General features: G+C 42.4%; 1 long non-coding RNA gene across 3 annotated transcripts; it reads left to right on the top strand.

Annotated features, from left to right (window-relative positions):
- Nucleotides 1-2,468: 2,468 nt before the first annotated feature.
- Nucleotides 2,469-12,027, top strand: LOC136677336 (uncharacterized). 3 transcript variants are annotated; one of them, XR_010796354.1, is made up of 4 exons: nt 3,089-3,232; nt 9,644-9,676; nt 10,649-10,693; nt 11,641-12,027. It is a non-coding gene; the product is annotated as an uncharacterized lncRNA (long non-coding RNA). The 3 variants fall into 3 exon arrangements; XR_010796355.1 differs by lacking the exon at nt 3,089-3,232 and adding an exon at nt 2,469-2,816 and having other exon boundaries at nt 10,649-12,027; XR_010796353.1 differs by having other exon boundaries at nt 10,649-12,027.
- The last annotated feature ends 460 nt before the right edge of the window (nt 12,028-12,487 follow it).

Raw genomic sequence — 12,487 nt, 5'->3', positions numbered from 1 at the left:
GGGGCTTTTTGGGGGGGGGAGGGGAGGGGGAGGGAAAGATAGAGAGAGAAAGCGAGAGAGAGAGGGAGAGAGCGAGGGAAGGAGAGACAGAGACAGAGAGAGAGAGAGGCAGACAGAGGGGAGCTCGGACGAAAGGTGTCTATCTCATAGCAAAAGAGAAAAGTAGGAGCCTAAATCGATGGATGCATTGGGACAAAATATTAGGAAAAAAAAAAAATCAAAATAAATGAACCGATGGATGGAGGACGAGGCGAAGCCCGATCAGGATATGCAGCTGTCGGGAGGCCAGTTCCACGGGAAATTGCAGTCAGCCATTCGGGAGTCCCGGTCGTGTGGAGAAAACGAGTCCCAGAAAAACAAAAAAACAAAAAACAACAACAAAAAAACAAGTAGAATGTGGCGAAAAGCAGCGGTGCTATTGTTGCAGTTTTTAGCGCTGGAGGCTTTTCAGCTTCTCGCTCAAAAAAGAAGCAAAAAGGCGCTCAGTCGGTGCGCTCGCCGTGGACGTGGACGTGGACGAGGCGAAGAGCCGGAGCCGAAAAGCTCTCTCCGGCGGATCCGCGATCCAGAGAAGTGCAGCGCGAGATAAATCCCCGTCTTTTCCCCTCTTTCCTTCCGTGCTCCTTTCTCCGTCTTCTTGGCGGCTGCTGGAGAGAAGGCAACGACGCCGAGGAGCGGAATTCTCTATCTATGTTCATGAATAAAGCTCATCTGGTCCAGCCAAGAAGAGAGAGAGATAGATAGAGAGGGAGAGAGAGAGAGAGAGATAGAGAGAGGGAGAGGGAGAGAGAGAGACCCCCAAAAAACGCACGCACGCACACACACTCGCACAACACACTCTCTCTCTCACACACACGGACACGACAACGTCGCCCGAGTGCCTATGCAGTTTCACCTCTTCCAGTCGGTACGGCGCGAGGATAAAGAAGAGCGAGAGAGAGAGAGAGAGAGAGAGAGAGAGAGTGAGTGAGCGAGAGAGAGAGAGAGAGAGAGAGAGAGAGAGAGAGAGAGAGAGCGAGAGAGCGAGAACAACACAACTAATAGAATATGCACGAAGGAAAAAGAAGAAGAATAAGAAGAAGAAAAAGGAGAAAAAAAAGAAGAAACAAAAAAAGAGAGCCCCCGAAAAAATGAGCGCGCGCTTTGGACGGGAGGAGCGGCGGCGCGGAGGAGCACTGTTTCCGAAACGGAGATCCGCGCGAATGTCTGTATATAGTGAACTTTGACACTACTATTGAAACTGACACGTTTCTATGGAGATCGCTGCGCCTTATATGGTGCTCGTGTCAAGGAGCCAAGAGAGGGGCTGCTGGCGACTGATAATCAAAGGCGACTGACTGGTCAGAACCCTGCGCGGAGGGGGTGGACGGGTGGGGGGCGAGAGGGAAGGGGAGGGGGGCAGAAAATAGGAGGCTAAGGTTAGCCAAGCCTCCTTCACTCCATTGGTTAGAGTCCTCGTTCCTTGCTACCTACGACTGAAGAGGGAGGGATGGAGGGAGGGGGTGATGGGGGGAGGTTAGATGGAGGTGGTGGTGGTGGTGGTGATGGGGTGGTGGGGGGGTGTTTCTGACATGCAAGATTTACACCGCTCTCTCCACCGCGTTGGTATTTACTCGGAAACCTGATTAGACGGTGTTAGAATGTATTGTGGCTGAAAAATAGCTAAAAAAAAAAAAGACAAGAAGAGGAAGACCCCCTCCCCGGGTTAGAACCAGGGGTTCGACCAAAACAATAACAACAACAACAACAACACTACCAGCAGCAGCAGTGAAAAACTAACGAGTAGGACCCTGAAAGTTTCCGAGGGGCAAACGCTTTTGTTCCTCTCCCCGAAGCTTGTGGGTCTTAGAGCCCGCAGACTGATCCGCTGTCGACCGCCGTGATACGCTGCCACCCCCCCAAAGTGCTCTGACCGTTGTAAACGAGCTAGTGCGCGCGGTTCTAGAAAAGCCTTGCTCTTAGAAAGCCCGGGCAGAGCACGAGCGAGAGGATGCGCGAGAGGAGACTGCTATAAAGGCGCAAGCAGGCAGCCCTCGCTCATGTAAAGAAACAAAGCGACGGACACGTTAGACAAACGAGAACGAACGTGGCGTTCTGACGCGCTAAGGTCGCGCGGGGCTTCGCCCCTGTGGTCGCGGGGATTCGGTAACGGCGGAAGTTGCCGGTTGTAACGGACGAGCGGCTGGTTTTATGCGCGTGAATAGCGAAGCCTGCGCTTTACCGGCTTATAATGTCTGGATGGGGCTGCCATCTAGCGTACAGTAGACAATTACAGGCAAGGGAATCATTTATTGTTGTCATGTCTTTGGAAGTCTATAAAAACAAAATAATTTATGAATTTACAATATACCCACTTTCGTGATTACTGTTGACTTATTATTATTATTATTATTATTATTATTATTATTATTATTATTATTATTATTATTATTATTATTATTATTATTATTATTACTGGTGCTTGTGGATGTCCATGTGCTCTGATGACGTTTGTGCGTAAACAAGAACATGTCTCCGAGCTGGAAATGAAGAGAGCGTGAAATAATAAATAATAAACACTCAGACAGTGGGGAGCAGCGGTGGTCCGCATGACGCGGTCAGAGCCCGTTAGGCGGAGAGGAGTCTGGAAGGCACTCGCACAGACGCGTAAAGCGCGGAGGTGAGGAGTGAAAGCTGAATGGGAGCTGGACGCGCTGACCAGCAGCTGCTCGGACACTGGAGGTGTGCTCCTCTCCCCTAAGCTCGGCTCTCTCTGCTCCGCGAGCGAAAAAAAGAAGTGAAACGAATACGATTAAAGGAGACAAAGAGAAACTTCTGTAAGTGTATCATCAAGATTTTCCTCCACCGGGCTGAGGGAGACAGACAGAGAGAGAGAGAGAGAGGGAGAGAAAGAGAGAGAGAGCGCGCGCGCGAGAGAGAGAGAGGGAGAGAGGGGAGAAAGGGAGAGGGACGGCGAATGGGAGCACAAGGCAAAAGCGAGCAAAACAGCGAGGGGGGAAAAATTGGACAGTGGGAAACCGAGAGAGAGGGAGAGGGAGAGAAGGGGAAAGTGGACACTGAGAAAGTGAGAGTGAGTGAGTGAGAGAGTGAGAGAGAAAGTGTGTGTGTGTGTGTGTGTGTGAGAGAGAGAGAGAGAGAGAGAGAGAAAGAGAGAGAGAGAGAGAGAGTGTGAAGGGGCAAAGTGGACACTAGGACACCAGCGATGTTCCTCAATCTGGCTGCTGTCTGAAAGGCAAGTAAACTCCATCTTTCTTACATCACATAACCGCCAAACTCCATTTGCTGAGATTCGGTCGTCTTTGAAACAACAAACCAACCACAGAACCAAGAAATCATACCGCTCGAGCTCATACAGTCACATCTCGCGCGTTCATTGATCGTTGTAGGAACCTGTTTCCATCCGTCGCCTAACTTCGAGTGAGTTGCTCAGCGCGTTTGAACGCTAAACAGAGCTTTTCCTCGCGACTGGACCCTCGCCCGGTCCGTGCGCGTGCCTTGTCGGATCACCTACAGCACAGATCGATAAAACTCTGTTTGTCTGAGCGATAATGTCAACGCATTAAAGCAACAGTTCTGCGATCGAGTTGTTCACTCGCGGGAACGGCTGAGCGCGAGCAGTGAGGGGATCATTTATTAAAAACACACGGCACGTTGGCCTCCTTAAAACCCGTCCCCAGCGGCCACAGCTCTGCCCTTCCACACTGGCAGCTTTTACACTGATAATAGATCTCCGCCAGTGTGTTAACATTCAGAATGTGCTCAGTGTAACACACTGGAAACGCTGCTCCGTATTGAGCCGTAAAACCGTGCGCTCTGAAACATCTGAAATCAGCACAATGGCTCTGCACTGTGTTTACTTTGGGTAAGAGGTTGTGGTTAGACTAGTTTTGGGAACAGGGCTCATGTGATGGATTTTATTCACGTGAAACGGATGTGTTTGAAGTCAAAGGGATGCTGTCATATTAGCATTCCTTATACGGTTGGTTTTGAACCTCGGAAAACAGGAGAACTTTTGGCAGGTGCTCATAAACCCTTGGTTAACTGTAATAACGCAGTAATAACACGCTAAAAAGTAATAGTTGTTAAATAGAATTAACAAAATATGTAATTGTGGCATATATATATATATATATATATATATATATATATATATATATATATATATATATATATATATATATATTTATGAGATTGATTATGAAGCTCTTTCAAGTTTGAGACACAGCAAGCATATATATATATATATATATATATATATATATATATATATATATATATATATATATATATATATAACACACACACACACACACACACACACACACAAAAGATTATTAGATCCTTGCTGTATCTCAAACTTGAAAGAAGTCCATAATCAAACATATAATAGATCAAATGATTTATAAGGATCTTTGTTATGCTGTAAATCTCTTGCAGCTTTTCCAAAGCCACATTCTTCCTTTTACATGTAATCTAATGCACTCTGTCTTTAGGCAGAACTGTTAAAGTAATAAAATGCCACGAATGGAGGACCTCCTACCAGGCGAGCAGCAGAGCTCAGGCGCGCGGGGCGGACAGTTAAACACTGAACTCGGATTCAGAGACGGTTAAGACGCTAGAGTTGGACAGTTAAAGCAGCAGAGTTGGGGAGTTAGAGCACTTTAAGAGCACAACAAGCACATCTTCTGATCGAGGACTTTTAAAACCGGCGAGCGTCGACTGATCGTTTCCCATGAAACATCGAAGGCCTTTTAAAATAAACAATAAAATAAATCCATCTATTTGGGTTCCAGAAAGTACATAACGTGCCTTTGTTTCAGGGCGAAAAAGCACGTTCTGTTTCTACCCCAAGATCAGAAACGCCTCGTCTTTCCACAGCAGATAATAACAACTGCATTTTGCATTTGAGTCACATACTTTTACTTGTTTTTCTAACCCTGACAAGAAGATAGTGATTGAAAATTGCCTCCTAGCGCCTTCGTATAGGATTGATTTATGTAAACTACATGCTTGAACAGTGTTTTACATCAGTGCTTCACACCGGGCCTGCAATGAGCGAATGCTAGACAATAATAGAGCTTAATTATTGCTAATAGCAGCATCGGTATTGGGAAAAGCCTGTGTGGTCTACTGTATACATAAACACACACACACACACACACACACACACACATATATATATATATGTTAAAAAGTATCTGAAGTAAGTACATTTCCCTGTCTATTAAAATTATTGAATAATATGCAATAGCCATTTTAATCAACTTTTCAGAGTTGGAAATCAGATGCAGTTACGATACACAACAGCTACAAAAATATTGTCAACAACTACACCTCAAAACATCAAATTTACAACTAAACATAGAAAATATAACCTACAGCTACAGCTCGAAATATGAAGTCTTCACAGAAAAATCCAATGTAGCTACAACAACAAACAAAATAAAATCTGCAGCTGCAGCTAAAATCCAATCTTTAAAATCACGACTCCTCCAGTGAAAGCACAGCAGACATGGTGCTGTTAGTGTGCTGTAAATTAAAGTTGAGCTCGGTTATTTGCCTCAGCCTCTGCGTGCTTTTACCCTCTGAAACCCACGTTGTGCCCCACTCTAATGCGGTGGAGTTTTTTTTTTTTTTTTTTTTTTTGGTTGCAGGCCCCTTCGCTTTGAGTAGGTTCGGCCTGAAAGGGAAAAGGAGGGGGCTTTTGTCCGACCTGATCCCTAACTATTTGGGGGGCTCAGATTGGTGTGAAAGGGACGAGAAGGTCACTCGAAATCGCCTTTTATCCGCTGCCATTTTCTCTATGGATCAGCAACTTTCAATGGCCATCATCTAATCGCTCTTAATGGAAAGCGTAGTCCTGAGAGATGGGCAAAATATCTTAAACTACCGCACTTACCACGGCTCTTTAACACAGACACAGCCGGCGTGGACTGAAGATATTTAGAAATGTAGAATAAAAAAGAAATAACTAAACAAAACAACATCAACAATAAAACAAAATGAAAAATAAAATATTATTATTATTGGAAGAACACTACTAATTTCAGCAATTACAGAAAATACCCATGAATGCCTCCTTATGCGAAATGAAGCTGTGTGTTTTCACAGGTTAAAATCCGAAGTCGTTTATGTTTGTTGTCATGAGGGTACTGAAGGACTCGGAGGCTGTAAATGGACAGAAAAATCTAAATAATATTTTATTAGCGAAAAACAGGAACATTACTATTTTTAAATACACAATGTTTGTTTTAAAGTCAGACAATAAAATATTACTGCTCCCACTGTCCCCTTCACTGTGGTCACCCCCCCCCCGGAAACTGTTAGAGACGTACAAAAACAAAACACGTTAAAAATCTATAAAACCCAGCACCCAATCAACGGCACCTAAACCTGACGCTAAATACACCGTGTTTCGTCGTATCTCGCGCATGAATTGAGCAGAGCACGCGCGTGGACAAATGGAGGTGGAATGGTTTTTCCAATTAGCCCGCGGTAGGAGCGTTAGTGAGAGGGACTGTCAATTTATGCCGGAGGTAATGGCTTTATTGCTCACAAACCATCATCTATTTAGAGCATATGTGCTAATTGCGTTGGACGGTCTCTGAGAGCAACACCATAAATTCGACAGTAGTTAAAACAAGCCCGGACCCACAGCAATTAGGCCATCTTACACCTCTGCAAAAGGAGGCGAAGCCGCGACGCGGACGATCGTGCGCGCATGCGCAGTATTACAGGGCTGGCCAGTGCCTTGAGTAGTGAGAAACGTTCACATTTGGAAGCCTAAAGGACACAGGTCAGCACAGTCCGGGGCTTCAGACATAATCAGACAGAGCTCAAAATATTACTTTTCATAACCAGCTTCTGGACAAAATAAACAAACATTTCTCCGTTGTATGGAACGTTCGTGGAATGTTTTTAATACAACTTTACAAAGGGTTACCAGACGTGTCTTAGTTACTAAAAAATACCCTTAAGGACTGTTCAGAAACATCAGCTAAAATAAAAACAGGCCAAAATTAACTCTTCACACATGCGCCATAAACGTAAAACTAGCCTTGACTGAAAACAGTGGAGATTTGTTTAAGTGCTCAACTCTTATTCACTGAGAGTCTTTACACGCGAACGCTTCCTTTCCACTGAGTCCACATTAAACAGCACGATCTGTTGGTGTAAGTGTTGTTAGCAGTTTGGAGCACAGCGGACAGTGGAAAGCTGCGGGAAATGCCCTCGGATTTTCTTCACTTCTCCGTCTGATCAAACCAAAGACCAGGCGAGCTCTCACACTTCACCTCCTTTAAACAGCTGCGCACTTTCTCTCTACCTTTATTTTCTCCGCGTGTCACTGCTGCGTTATATGTCCGAGCATGAACAGACAAACAGTTATTACATAGGTATAAACCGTTATAACGGAGGCAGTCGTTTAAAACGGTTGAAAGAAACAGTGCGGAAATGGAGATAAGAGCCGAAAAATGGACTAAAGAAGAGTTTCAAGAATTTACATCTTCATAAAAGTGGAGACAAAAGAATCCTGGGATAAATCAATACCCAATGAGACAGAACATTTAATGAAGTGAATTTGATTTGAATCTTTGGAGAATTGACTTATAACTAAATAAACACACACACAATACATAAAGGGTTTCATTTGTTTTGTATTAATGCATTGTTATAAATGTGACACTGTTCATGTGTAATAAACATTTATCAGCTCACACCTTATTCAAAAAATCAATTGTATGACAATAACCATGGTATTTACATTTTTTAATTTGCAAACATTTTTTATTTTGCAAATTATGCAATAATGTGTCTGCATTATTTTCAAGCAGACCACACACACACACACATGTATCACACACACTTAGTATCTGGTTTCAGAATTAAGGAAAGTAAAAAAAAAGTGTAAAAAGGAACACCTATCGAGGAACACTGCATCATTTTACTACTGCATAAGAATGACCTACAACTTTACACATTTCATGATGCAGGGACACACTCACACACACGTTCTCAGTGTAAAGAAAACTCTGCAAACTTCTTAAACAGCGATTCTGCATATTTTTGCACATCAGAATCTGCTCAAACTAATTTTGCACTGTAAGGATAACCCAGCTTCGTCTTTCCCCTAAAACTGTGATACTACATTATTGTCACACACTTCACACTCGCACAAATGTGTTTCCTGATGCGTTACCCTTGTGTATATTTTGTAATGAGAATTTTGAATTGATCTGAATTATTAGCCACACTGGCAACTGAGAAATATTAACTAAAGTTGGGGCTTTGGACTCTGTGTGTGCGTGTGTGTGTGTGTGTGTGTGTGTTTACTGCATTCAGAAGCAGTTAAATGGGTTCAGTGAGTACAAAAAGTCTTTCCCTTTCCACTAGCGTGTATTTCGTGAACATTCTCTGAAGTTTGTAGGTCTATAAATTAATCTGGTGTTTGTTTTTGGGGTTTGTAGAGGGCAGCCTACATTGTGTGATCACAGATGATATCTAGCCTCAGAAAACAGGTACTGAACACACTGAGTATGTGTGTTGTTTTGTTCATCAGGGCACATACCTTGTTAATTTACCCTCAGACAAGCAACAGCCTCAAGGTCCAAATGTGCACCTTGTAAAATCCACTATGTGGACGTGGCATTTGTTTCATTTAAACAAATAAAAATAAAATCAAATAATACCCAGGCAGTGTGTAGTGAATCATTGGAAACTAAAAAAATATAACGGCAATAGAATCTTTCCTTAGTAAAGGATCTAGAAATGGAGAAGGTTGTCACATTCAAATGACTTTATTCTGAGAACATACCCCTTCATAACCACGATGAACAATTTCTTTACTTAGTTCCACTGCTTATTAAAAGCATTAACAGTTTTGTACAGTAGTGGTTCTTTTGTAAAGATTCTAAAAAGGGTCTGGACAGTACCACCTCAGCAAACAAAAGGGTCCAGTCCTGTCCTTTATTTTCTGAGTGAATACCTGCTGAGAGATTGGAGAAAGATCATCATTTATGTTGTTTTAGAGCTTGGGACTTTTTACATTTCAATTCTAAGCTTTATGTCCACAATGGCATTACAACATTATGTCAATAATGCATCACCTACATTATTAAAAATTAAGGTCGCACAGAAAGTCTTCTTTTGAATGATACAATGAAACAACCTCTAACACTTCTTTAACAGAATCGTTCAGTTTCAAGGGTTTAAAGATGTGTCATTTTAATCTCGTCGAGTATGAAGGACTGTTAAAATGATAAAAAAACCTACAAGGTCCAAGCCGATAGAAAGCTTTCCTAGATCTGTACGTTCAAGTCAAGTACTTTTTGCTGTAACACGTCCGTCAGTGAGGCACGGTGTTCTGACTGAAAAACAGCAGTTTTCTGACAGTCATCTCAAAGTAAACATTAGCTATTTGTCAACCGTTCTCTGGCTCCCTCTTCATAGTCAGCTCTCATCGTACAGTCCTTATCCTCACTACTGCTGCCATTTCAGATCCAGCTTTCCATGAGTCAGCACCTGGACCCATGAGTTTTGACATATTTGAATTAATTACAGCTTTTCAATGTGGTTGTTTTTCAGCGTGCGCTTGTGTATAACCAGTTACATACATTGGGTTAATGAGTTGTTTTCTTCCTGACAGGTTTGGCTTGCAGTGACACTTGAGCAGCTGCAGGTATGTCTATACACACATGCTCTCACTCAGCAACATAATATCATCATAATGTCAGTTATTAATACGTAATCCCATTGTAGTAGCGACACAATGTTTGGAATAACTGCCTGTTTATTTAAGAACAAACTGAGAGCTGCAGCAGCAAATTATTTATTGTTTATGAAGAGAACCCTTAAAAATGTATATATTTTCAAGCCTAAGATCACATTTAGTAAATACTGATATGATCGCCACACGGTTTTTGATTATGTTCAGTATATATATATATTCCATTTATACTCCACAGCTCACCACTGAAGTGACGGCTGGGATAAAAACAAAACCGAAATCATAAAGTCTTATAAAAAGGTTGTGTCACAGGTCCCACGGAGAGTTCAGTGTTGATACTCCTGCTGTGGGCTTAACACTGAATGCTTGCGGATTGAGAGGGGCAGTTTAGAATGTCAGTTTTCCTTCTCTGTCCATCTTGTCACTGAGTAAAATGGTCTCTCATCATTACTGTCATGCTGAAATGTCATTTTTTGACAAAGCGCCTGACTAAGTGTGGTCTTTTGGACACTGGCACAACGCTCCGTCATTTCTTCTCATCTGACAACCAGATGATGCAATTTGGCCACTAAAGCATGTGTGTCCACCCATACATTCTGTTCCATTCTGCCTTGTTTTAACGGCTCTCCGGAACGCTGCGGTCTCGTGGTTTAATAACCGTTCTGATAGTTGCTGTTTGATAACAATGCCTTCTTCAATATAAATATTTTCTATGGAGCAGTGCCATAAAATAACTATTTTGGTTCTTTAAGGAATCAGAGTTAGGCTTAGGGTTAGAGTTTGAGGTATGAAGGTTCTATACACGGTTCTTTATCTTTTTAAAAACCCAGAAATGTTTCTGGCATTTCTAAAGCATGTGCATAGAGCTAAATTAAATATTTCTCTGGCCCTAAAAAGTATGTTTTATATCTGTCTGCCCTCTAGGACATTGATCTTGCAGTATAAGATGAGGTCATCAGCCCTGGAGCAGTAAGTGCTTTGACAATGTTAATGCACCCATGTAGTCATGATACATTTCCATTTTATGTGTCTGCATAAGTGCTAACTCGCTTCCTAGCACACACATGGAAAAAAAATCAAACACAGGAAACCCTGTGCCTACATCTCTGTTTATGCTCTGTCCGTCTCTCCCACTCTGCACCGAGTGTCCTCTGTCCCCTCTCTCTATCAGCTCTATCAGTCTCTGGGGGAAAAGAATGTAGCCATCATTCCTAAACACACACATTCCTCAAGGCTAGATCCATCATATCCTCATCCAAAACATTAAAAAAAAAGCAGGACAACAAATTCTTTGCCCTATGAAAAAACAATCCTTCAGAATGATAGAGGCCCAAGCATTACCAGTGGTGGCACACCACATTTGGTCAGTTTCGGATGTGCTGTATTAAGTCTCCTTATATTTTTCTTGTTTTGGTAATTGTACATCCTGTAGGAGAACTATATCTTAAGCTAGTGATCACCTGAGTTTAGGAATAACATGGCATCTCCTGCAATGAAGCTGAGAATTTCCTGCAGTAAATATAACATTCACTAGATAAACATTTTTTTTGAAGATAGAAAACAAAAATGAAAGCACTGAGGGAAACAAACAAAATATGAAGTAAAGAAGACCAAAAATATAGGAAAGAAATGAAGAAGATAGTGGAATCAAAAGGAACGCTTTAGCACGAGTCAAAGAAGGGAAAAAAGAAAAATAAAGAAAGACTAATTAAGCGATTTCTGCCATTTATTTCTTTTTTTTTTATACTGTAATTGTGAATGCACAGTATGTGTCTGGAAATATCTCTTAGCACCATTACTAAATGATAATTGGCTTACTGGATGTTCATTGTTATCATCTGATGTTAATGTCATGTCTGCTCCAGCAGTGAGATTGAGCAGATTCTGATGCTATTTGATCCCTTTGGTGTCTTTAGCTCTTCCTTCCTCAGCTGTGCTCAGCTCCCCTAAGCCAGCACGAACAAAAGCTATTGCTCTTCATCTATCAGAGCATGGTTAAAGGTAAGTGGCACCCTCTATTATGATGACAAGGCAAGTAATGGTACAGTCTGTCCCCCTGGTTTCTGCATTACTTATTTATAGGTTAACCCCCCCCCCTCCTCCTCGGGTTTGGGCACGTCTGGGGTTTCTGGGAGCAAGTGGGCGCCACAGGTGAACACCAACCACTAGAGATACATCCAGAGCAAAGACACTGAATGAGAACTGTAAATAATGTAAATCTTTTTCTTATATATTTGTGTGTGTAATTTAAAGGTGGAATTTATTGATGATGTATCTGAATGTATTGAGTGACCAAATAAAATGACCTCATTCATCTATATCTTGCTGTATCTTCTTTTTTCCCCCTAATATCTGGGGTCTTCCTTTGTCTAATATCACATGGTTTATCGAGGGCATTATTGTGTACAGCTCTCAAAGGACCAGGGTGCTTCCTAGTGCAGGATCACATGACCCGATCATGTGTGTAGATATGATTTTCTTATTGGTTGGCCACAATGTGGAATGTATTACCGGCTTTTTTTTTTTTTTTTTTTTTTTTATGTTGGGTCGGTGGGGCTTAACCTTTGTATGCAAGCAGTGCGGAGCTTCTAGCCATCCCCGCCGACGAGTGGGGGGACTGCAGCCTTCATTTTGAGGGTGATGACACCTGCCCTTTTCAGCGGGCTTGCTGGAGAAGCCATGGGAATGCTCCCCTGCACCGGAGCGTCTGAATATTGGAACAATGTGCGTGAATGTGCTGCCACATGAACAATGCAACACCAC

This window comes from Hoplias malabaricus, chromosome X2 (assembly GCF_029633855.1).
Source record: "Hoplias malabaricus isolate fHopMal1 chromosome X2, fHopMal1.hap1, whole genome shotgun sequence".
Classification (NCBI taxonomy): domain Eukaryota; kingdom Metazoa; phylum Chordata; class Actinopteri; order Characiformes; family Erythrinidae; genus Hoplias; species Hoplias malabaricus.
Note: the sequence above shows the minus strand (reverse complement) of the source record. Positions and strands in the feature narration are given on the sequence as shown.